Genomic DNA, 8,484 nt, shown 5'->3' with positions numbered 1-8,484 from the left:
GTGGATAGAAACTGTAAAGTAACAGTTGCCTGAGGATAAAACTGGCACTGCCAGTTCGTACTTAATTTATAATCCTAAATAGGGGAAAACAAAACAAAGCAAAACAGGGATTTAAAGATCTGCTTTCCTACAAAAGATGTGCAACAGAAATGGTGAGGTTTGCTGTGCATAATCCTTTGAAAATAAGATGGCATTAGCTATGTGTGAGTGAAAATAAAAGTACAATTGAACACAGGGTAGGAGGATGTAAGAAAATGTAAAAACACTGAGGTGCAAATTTGTTTCTTGTTGAAAATATTGATTTTAATGGTGTCATTAAACTGTGATGTCACTCATTTTTTCCTGATATACAATTAATTGCCTATTGTATGAGAAGAACATTGCAATTAGGTGGCCTTTGTTTTCCTATTTACCCATTCTTTTTCTTCATTCCCATAGATGATGATCTATATAAAAGGCAAGTAATTAAAGACAAAGACAACAGCAGCAGCACGGGGGAGTGAAGTTCAGGTTAATTGTATTTGCACATGTGATAATTATTTTATCTGTTCTGCTATACTGGTCAATCATAATTTCTCTTTGTTTTTTTTCCATGTGGGATTTTCTGCTCCCATTAAGCAGAGCTGACCTAATTCTGCTCCCACTTGATTTCACTGGGAGCAGAGTTAGGCCAATGCTGAGAACTTTTGAAAATCCTACCCTTTCTGTTCTTGAAGTTTCCAAAGAATTTAAAAATTTATTTCCCCCATTTTTCATTATGGAGCATAAAGACCACATTTCCTGTGTGTGTGAAAATGATTTTCACAGTGTTTACACATTACTGGGCTGGAAGGGCTAGAAATGAGAACTGATGTATCTGTTACTTGCATCAGTGTAAACCATCACACTGAATCATCACTGGAATATATCTGGCACATCAAGGGTTATACCAGTATAAATCTAGAGCAATTCCATCTGGAATAAATATTGAAGCCAATGGAATTATTCCAGATTTACATTCTTGTAATTAAGATCACAATCTGGCTCATGGTATCACCTACTGGGTAAATAGCAGGAGAATATCAGCCTGTTTTGTAGAACTAGAAGTCTTACATTTTTAGTAATCACTGATTTTGTCAGCATCAGCATATTAAAATACAGAAAGCTAGTTAACTACAGGAATTACAGAAAAAGTTAGTTGTTTAAGCTTCTGTGTACTGATTATCTGCTGTTAATCAACATGCAGGACTCAGGATTCACAGCTGACTTTATTTCATATTATAGATGCGGCAAAAAAAATTTTTTTTTTAAATGAGCTTTTTTCTTGTTGGGAATTTGAGTCTCTAATCCACAAGGTACTTAAACACCGGCATAACTTTAAATCCCAACAGCAGTATTTATACGTGTAAAGGTACACACATATTTAAGCACTTTGCTGAATCATGGCTCTAGGTACAATTCATTTTTTGGTTTAAAGGGAATTAACAAGGCGATAAATAACCTGAATCAACAGTCACCATCTTAAATACAAGCCTGAAGTGTTAGCAATGTACCTTTGAGTAGCAAACAAAGCAAAGCCACACACTCCACTATAGTATGTTCTCTGAGTTAAGATGCACAAGGCACCAAGAGTTTCTTGTTTCTTCCTTATATAGGGCCAAATTCTTACCTCATACTGCATCTGAAGGAACCCACTGAACGTTACTTAAGGGCAGAATTTGGCCACAGTTGTCCTGATGAGGATTCCATTAGAGACTGTTAAAAAAGTGGACTCTTAATAGGATTTCCTACAAAGGCACAGCTTACTTATGAGCCATCCATCACAGGTTATGATTAAACCCTTTATACAGCAAAGAAAGAGAGTATGTTAAACTGCGTGGGGTTATAAAACAGGAACCCTGACCCTCTCTGCAAACATTCTCTTCTTTTTCCAAACTCAACTGTTTCACACATACAGTATTTGACTTGTTAGAACTAGGAGAAGCTCTTTGGGCTGTAGTCCACGAAAGCTTATGCTCTAATAAATTTGTTAGTCTCTAAGGTGCCACAAGTACTCCTGTTCTTCTTTTTGTTTCTATTGTTATTTCATTCAAAACAGGATTTTTATTTAAAAATACAACAACCCACCAACTAATATGTTAAAAATTTAAGTCATTATCCACAGCTTTCCAACCCTGCAAATGCGATGACTTTACATTTCTCCATAACTGACATCCAAAGTAGTTGCAGTCTTGAAGAAAATTATACAAGTAGTTGTATGTGGCATACTCATACCCTTTCTATTAGCTGTGGGTACATATAAATATCGGAACACAAATCAGCCTATGTGTGAGAGACAGAGAGAGAGAACGTGTGTCTCTGGGTCTGAGTTGTAATGAGCTGGGTAAAAACTTATGTTTGAGTTAAAACCTTGTTCAAATTGATGTGTGAACGGGCCCTTCATTTAAGATAGTTGTAAGAAACAGTTAAGGGGACACACCTAAAATGAAGCCTAATAGTGTCTGCCCAGAAACTAGCACCCTGTGGGGAGGGGTTGTGACTAGATGAGTGGGTGGGTGGGGAGAGGACTGGCAGGACAAACAGAACAGAGAAAGGGAGGCAGAGGAAAAACCCAAAAGAGCCAAGCAGTAGCCTGTGAACACAGTGTGCCCCTGAGAGAGCGCTTTTGGGTCTTTTAATTAAAAAGGCTTGGAAGCTGTAAGCAAAGAAACTGCTCCTTTTTTTCGTAGGTCTTCCTGCATTTGGAGAAGCAGGACTTTGTACATTCCTTGTAAATAAATAAGATTGCATCAAAGAGAACACCAGACACCATCAGTTTCTACTTCCAACTCAAACATCCCCAGGAGTTCTGAAATTTGAGAAGCTGCTTGGGCTGAAAAGGCGCAACAGAGTAGATATAGTGGAGCTTGACAAATAATTCATAACAAATAATTTACTTGAGCATTTTTTATTCTGTTTCTGTTCATGAGTAGTCCACAAATAATGAAATTCTTAAGTTTATTTCTAGTGGTCTGCTGGATACAACTGCCCTTTTGTGCTCATTTCACCAGCACACTCTTCTACTGTGTACTCTGTGGTCTTTCCTGAAGACTTTACTTTTGTTCTTTCTTGTTGTCCTTCATCTAAAATGAAATAAATTTAGAAGGAACGTATACAGTTGCTCTTTGTGTATGGAAAATATAAGTGTGGTCATGAGGACCCACAGAAGATGTTAAATTAAATCTCTCTGTAGCAGCTTTTCTTTATACTTTTGTTGCATGCTTTTCCAATGCATATTGGGTGAGATGGCCTTGTGGCACAGGTTGCTGTCCCACTGCAATCTCTCCATTTTCTCCTCACTCACCCCTTTTATGCTTTCTAGGGTGTGAAAATCCACACCACTGAGCGACACTGTTATATCAACCAATTTCCTGGTGTGTATATCTCTGTGTTGATGGGACATCTTCTTCTGTCAACATAGCTACTGCCTCTCGGAGAGGTGGAGTACCTATCCGAATGGGAGAAGCTCTCCTGTTGGCATAGTTAGCATCTTCACGAAGTGCTGTAGTGACACAGCTGTGCGGCTACAGCACTGTAAGTGTAGACAAGCCCTGGGTGAGATTCTGTGTGGAGTTTCTCAGAGAAGCAACACAGAACTCACTCACAACCCAAGTGGCTTTTAAGTCACTTTTGCACCCTCAAGAGTCTGGACTGCTCCGGGAGGCTGGAGAGGCTGCTGGATTAATTTAGACACCCCTAGGGGCTACTTAAGTTATGGTAGTAGTGGGAGTAAAAGTTGGGAAACTGAGTCACAAGCCAACCCAATTTAGGATTAATCAAATTTTCCCTTTATTTATAGAATTTCATACAGAATTACCATCATATATAGTGTCTGGACATACATTTATGCTAGACAAATAATAACAAAAGATGAAATTGGTTACCACATTCTGGGGCACCTTCTGTGATAGTCGTCGCCTTCTCTGATGTCATGGTCTGTTACTTCGGTTCCTTCCTCCAGTTTCTGGTCTGGCGTTTCTCCTGTTTGGGCCTATGTTCACTTAGGTCTTTTATACATTCTATATTGCAGATTACTTAACTTTTATCCAATTAGCTTTTAACACAACCCTTTCGGTTTTAGATAACCCATACGTTACACATGCACAATCTTCAGTTACCAAGGTACTGTATTTTTCCTGCTCGGTTTTCTGGGTCAAGTTGTTCAGGGTAACCCTGTTCCTGCGCCTTCCCAGAAAAGGTTGGTTTTTTTTTTTCAATTTATCATTACAGGTTTGTGTGTTTTCACCTTCAAACTTCCAGCACAACATGTTACCTTTGTTCTGTCAGCAATAATGTCATTTTAAGCAGATTATCAATTCCATGTAAAAGAAGACTTGACAAAACCACATTTATGCCAGCAAGGCCTCGGTCTAAGTGTTACCTCCGCTGTACTCATTCAGTAGCCATAATTATAAATAATTAAAAGTATCATGAAAGCTCTTCAACTTACCATTAACAATTGTTCATTTTATATTTCAATGTTATAAGTCAGTATATGTATGTTATTCTGTGCTGCTCTTTTAGTCTATTAGAAGGCAAGAATGGGGAGGGAGTTATGGAAAACATGATGATTCTTTAATGTCAACATTTCTTGTCTTCTTTAAATATGGATTTTTCATTCAAAGTGCGGTTGTGTTTGTGAATCATTACAAAGAAACTTCATTAGAAATTTTCCTGTGAATGAATTTTGAGGAGTGCCTTAATTTTATGAATTTGCTATTTAATTGCTTTTAATGTATCCCAACAGTAGCCTCCCAGAGCTGCTCTATGGGATGCAGCACTACTCAGAATCTCCACAGTGCTGTGTGCACTGTCCTTCCCACCACCCCCTGGCACACCCCTGCCAGAGCTTGTAAATGGATTCTTGGGAGGCAGTCATACGGCTGTCTGCTGCAGTTCCTGAGCTGGAGGATTCCTCTGACAGCTGAATATGGAACTGTTAGATTCCCTTTAAACCATTCCAGCCCTTATGACTGGTGTAAAGGGGCAGAGCATGGTTGAGGATCTCACTCTCTCTGCAGGGCCTTTCGGCTGTCACTCTTCTCTAAACATAGGGCTTGGCTTCACTGAAAAAAAACTTTACAATCACAATAAAACATGATGATAAAGAGATGAGTTAGCTGACATGACGTTAACCACAACTGACTAGCCAGTGAAGAACAGGGCAAATCACATTCAGCATCATGTCAACCAACTCTGACTGAATTTATGGTGAAGAGAAGTGTGATCGTGATGGTGCTTCCATTTATGTGTGGTAGACACTTAGAGCTTGTCTACACTACGCAGCTTTTAGCGACAAGGCTGTGTCAACAAAATACTTTTGCCGACAAAATACTTCCAGCCCCACAAGCAGCATTAGCTTTTTCAGCAGGAGAGCGCTCCTGCCGACAAAGCCGTGTTCACACTGCCACTTGCATCGGCAAAACTTTTGTCTTTCGCAGGGGGGCTTTTTTAAGTACTCGTGAAAGACAAAAGTTTTGTTGACAACGTCGCAGTGTAGACAAGCCCCTAGTTGGTCAGTGCATGAAGAATTTTGCACCTTTTCTTTCTTTCTTTCTTTCTTTCTTTCTTTCTTTCTTATACATGGAACAAATTAATTGGGCCCACTATATGGAGCTGAGATTTACAGTAGGAAAGCTATTGCTCCATGATGAGAGAGAGGGAGAAAGTGCATTATAGATTTTTTCCTCAGTAAAGTATTATACAATCACCATGGGTCAAAGAATTGTAATGAATCTAACATTCTGTTTTAGAACAAAGTAAGTTATTGTTTTAGGCCATTTTTGAGAATTGAGAAACAAAGAAAAAACATATGTTTCTGAATAAACCATACGGAATATTGCTTTCGGTAGGAACAATGTTCAAAAGGTTAATGAATTTGCAAACTAGGCTCTCTTTTCATTTGCTACTGCAATGCAAAAGATGAATGAATGGATTTGAAACGATTACTAACCAAAAAAATTAGGGTAGAAACCAATATTGATCTAATTCAATATTTCAGAAAGCTGAACTATTACAACCACCGATCTCATTAGGAGAGATTAAAGACTGAACACAACGACATCGTAAAAGATGTGATTTTAATATGTTTGATCATATCAGAGCCACAGCCTTTAACAACATCATAACTTTATCGTGGGACCTCATCTGTTTCTCCCCAAACCCCCGAAGGTAATCTAATTTTTTTTGGACCAGTAATCCTGGATTACGACATAATTTTCCATGAGTTAAGTTGATATACCATGCTGAAATACTGCTATTCTGGACTGACACATAATGACACATGAAGGTGACGTGACTCCCTTCTTGTGACAGATTCCAGATTTAAGAAATTTATTCCAGCCTTATTTTGAGCTCAATTTCTGATATCAAGAATTGTAATCTTGGATTTAGGCCAGAACCATACACTCTTTGTTATAGATTAAAATAAAGTTGCAGGTATTTCCTCTTGTAATGATCATTTCCATCAAAATATTCCAAAACCTATTATGAATAAGAGTCATAAATGTGTCCTTAAATTCAAAAACTGTTCCAAAAGATGAAAAATTAATAAACGAATATGCAAATTTTTGTCTGATCAAGCAACAGTGTCATTAGCTCCTGGATGGTGGATCTAAGTGAAAAAGACTGCCTGAAAATACTGCTGCCTGGAAACAATAGTTTCTAGTAAATACAGCCTTGATGTTATGTTAAAAAGGAGCCAGCCATACTCTCTCTGATACACATGCACAGCTAACGTTAATGGGAGTTGGGCATGCATACTTGAGGGTCACATTTAGTGTTTAGTGTCATGCCCTTCCCAACCTTTATTTGCCAAATTCAAGAAAGCTTCCACCAAATCCTTCTGTCATTATTGCAATTAGTCTTGTAGGAGCTGACTGGCACTCAGATAAGGATAGTGTTAAAAGGATCTTTGCCATTAAGTGACCTGAAAATTGGGGATTCGTAAGAATTAAAATCTAGATTTTTCTTTTCTTTTCTTTTGCCTCAAGTATTCAAATTCAGTTTTGTTCTGAAAATTGACTATAAAACATTATCAGGAATGGTCTAAGTCATAGGCACTATATACCAATGCCTAGAGTCCCAGATCCCAGAGTCACATAATGAAATCAGAATCTCAGCTGCCATTTAAAAAAAATGAAATTATGTTTCTAGACTTCATATACTTTCATTAAAGATCCAGTGGCATTGTGACAACAGAAGGGGTGTCAGCCCTGGTATCTCACTACATGCTTTATTTGCTTTGTACAAATATACTGAAAATTACAATGATGGAAGTTATTTGGGTACCTCAGACTCCCATTGCCACAACAGATGTAAAAAGAGGGTTAACCTCAAAGGGCCAAATTCATTTGTGATGTAATGCACTGAAGTCATTCTCTAATATTATGCAGGGATTAATGTAACCCATTGTGATTACAACAGTGAGCATTTGCTATTGGGATTTATCTTTAGTCTGCATATAGACACAGTAAGAGTCATCTTTGTTTCTGGAAAGCATTTCCTGTCTTAAGAAAGGAAACGATCTTATATGGATGATCAGAAATCATCTTTCCTTGCCACAGAAAATAATAAAGCCTTGGATTTCACTGAATATCAGTGAAAGTGATTTGTAAGAGGCCCCAGGCCCAAAAAGAACGAACTACAGTTAAACTCAGTCTGAACAGTAGAGCAGAATGTTAGAAAAAAATCAATAGTAATGTTTTAAAAGCAGCAGGTCACAATAAAGACAATAAGAGATTGTAACTCTAACTTCAGAAAGCTGAATCTGAATTGCACAGCCAAAAACAAATGAATTGGGATAACAAGCTTTTTAATTGGTTCTTGGTTTTTATTGTCACTTACTGTCAAATATCCAGTCCCTGCTTTTATTGAAACTTGGTTAAACCACAGTGTTCTCCTAAGTAAATATTTAATTCCTATCAGGAGGTTTAACCAAGGCTAGTGGGATTAACCTAAGAAAATGTCCCCCCCATTGGAGTTATTATTACAATTAGATCTGTTCATGTCAGAGTTGCAGGTTTCTATTAGATAGTTCTACCAAAGCTTCTGAGATTAATGCAAAAGAAATGCCCAAATTTAAGGTCATTATTGCAATTAGACTTGTTCATGTCAATGTTTCATGGTTTTATTAGAGAATGATTAATGTTTTTAGTTTGGAGCAGGGAGTTTATTGTCAGCTCTAGGCCACATGTCATCAAATCAGAATTTAGCGGTAATGTAATAATATTCACCTCATTGTTGCAATCAGCTATGCTGTAGCAATTCTTATCACCCTAAAATATGGAAAGGAGTAAGTTTCCAATAAAACCAAGCTCTGGTTTCCCATCTTGCCAAAATATGTGAACTAACAAGCATCATCAACCATGCACGTCATGTGCAAATGAAGCAATAACATATGGAGTTCAGAATGAACATACATAGCTGTATTTGAATTAAGCAATCAATTCACTCATCTAAAGAGAT

The sequence above is a fragment of the Chrysemys picta genome, chromosome 6 (assembly GCF_011386835.1).
Source record: "Chrysemys picta bellii isolate R12L10 chromosome 6, ASM1138683v2, whole genome shotgun sequence".
Taxonomy (NCBI): domain Eukaryota; kingdom Metazoa; phylum Chordata; order Testudines; family Emydidae; genus Chrysemys; species Chrysemys picta.
Note: the sequence above shows the minus strand (reverse complement) of the source record.